The sequence below is a fragment of the Berghia stephanieae genome, chromosome 2 (assembly GCF_034508935.2).
Source record: "Berghia stephanieae isolate SIO BIC M18660-M18661 chromosome 2, UCSD_Bste_1.3, whole genome shotgun sequence".
Taxonomy (NCBI): Eukaryota; Metazoa; Mollusca; class Gastropoda; order Nudibranchia; family Aeolidiidae; genus Berghia; species Berghia stephanieae.
In genome coordinates, this window is record NC_088361.1 from 109,507,838 (window position 1) to 109,510,232 (window position 2,395).

A 2,395-nucleotide genomic window follows, 5' to 3' on the forward strand; every position below is an offset into this window, starting at 1 on the left:
AGTGAAGGGTTGAGACCCCCCCCCCCCCCCTTCCCACCACCATCATCCCGCTGTCACCTTAACATTTCATATTTATGTCGCGCCAAAAGTTGTCGGCCGCCCCCACCTCCCATAATTTGTCACTGGTCGTCATCGCCTCTTGTGTGTGCGGGAAAGGTCGTGCCTTTCATTTCATTATTTGAAAAATAAATGAACAAGGATGGTGTGTTTTTATTAGGTAGTAGATAATAATAATATTTAGCAGGTTCCACACCCAGACACCCACGGATTGCCCGGACACGATGATAACGATGCCGACGACAATGGATGACGATGATGATGATGATGATGATGATGATTCTCGTGTTTCTGTTTAAAAAATGAAATACTTTAGCAGGTTCCACCCCCACCCCCCACACGGATAGACCGGACCCGAAGATGATGATTGTGGTTTTGCTGGCTGTTACGGCTGTGATGAGGATGATGATAATGATGATGATGATGATGATGATGATGACGATGGCGCAGATGGTGATTATTTGTTCGGTCGCTCAGTGGTACGGTGTCTCTTGTCACAAAATCAAGCCTTGTCAATGGCCGGATGAGTGACAGTGATTGTTAAAAATTGTGATCCAGACGTTAAGTCCGTGTGTCAGGCACTTGACTCAGGTGTGAATGTATTCTTATCTTATAAGCAATGACGGTATTGTAAAGAGCTTTAATACAAAAAGACTCCAAACAGCGATCGGTACCTACTGTACGAAATGGATGTATGGTCGATATGGCGTGCCGGAGGAATAAATTAAATTAAATATTGTGAAGTTCATTGAGCATGGTAAATCCTTGGAAATGCGCTTTGAACTAATACACCTGCTAGACAACTCCGATTCCAATATAAACGACTGATTAATATTCCCATATATAAACTATAGTTAGCTGAAAATCTTTCTTTGTCGGGACTCCAAAAGTATGGAACGAATTAGACAAAGAAACAAAGGTCTTTTAGGAGCACTGATTGATTTTAGATTGATTATTACATTGAAATGTGTTGATATTTATTTTATCCATTATTATTAGGGTGGTGGTGGTGGTGGTGGTGATGATGATGATCCCGCTGATATGATGGTGATGATAAATAAATTAAACATAATTCCCTTTATTCATCCCATAGGGGAGATTCGTCTTTCGGGTCTATTCTAAGGGAAGACTGGAATAACCCAAGCGATAGCCGCAGTGCAGCGCCGCAAATTTAGTTAGGGCAAGGTGACTTGCTCAAGACCACTCAGCGGCGGGTGATCGAACTCGGTACCTTTCGGGTGCCAACCAAAGACCGTACCGCTGCCCCTGATGATGATGATGATGATGATGATGATGATGATGATGATGATGATGATGATGATGATGGGAACTAACAAAGAATACACAGGCATCTAAAATTGAAACATTCCATATTCAAAGCTAATGTTTTACTTTAAAAAATTGAGCTTTACAATATCCACTAAATGTGATCAAAGCGCTTTGTAAAGGGGTCCCCGGTCAACAGCAACATTTAATATGAAGGACGGGACATGCCGCCTGTTAGGCGATATTACAATTTTTCAGACAAAGACAACGCTGTTAACGGCCAGGTACTCATTTTACACCTGAGTACGGTGAGAGAATGTGAGTAAAGAGCCTTGTCCAAAGACTCAACTATGCACCGAGCGCGAGGCTTGAACCCAGGACTTTCCGATCCCAAAGCGGGTGTCATACCACTAGACCATTATAATGCACGAGACCCATGGTCGACTAGAGTACTACCTATAGTTACGTCATGACTAGACCACATAGCCGCACTACTGTAGGAGTGTTCATTGATAGAGAGATGCGTGTGTGTCATAGAAATAGCCTTAGTGTGTGTGTGTGTGTGTGTGTGTGTGTGTATGTGTGTGTGTGTGTGATAGTCAAACTTTAGAAGGTTTAATGAAGTCTTGTCACACACGCGTGATACACCTATACGAATTTCCCTGCCACTGCCACCCAGACACACTAACATCTGACAAGGAGTGAGGGCTGTGGAAGAACCACAGACTACCGTGTGCAAACATTGGCGATTGGTATCGGATGGCAAACTGTGATCGTTTGAATTTGAAATGATTCGAAACACTCGTTACCCCTCCGCTCGCTCAAATCCTGATCGTCTCAAGCTCGTCTCACGTGTCAAGATCGTCTCAAGCTCACAACCCGCCTGATCGTTTTACGATCGAGTGATCGTTTTACTAACTCGCTCTTCCGGCATTGAGATCGAGCACTGACTCGTGGCTTGGCGCTCGGTCGTCGATCGAGTAAAAGCGATCAAATAACCCAACACTAGTAGATAATAATAATATTTAGCAGGTTCCACACCCAGACACCCACGGATTGCCCGGACACGATG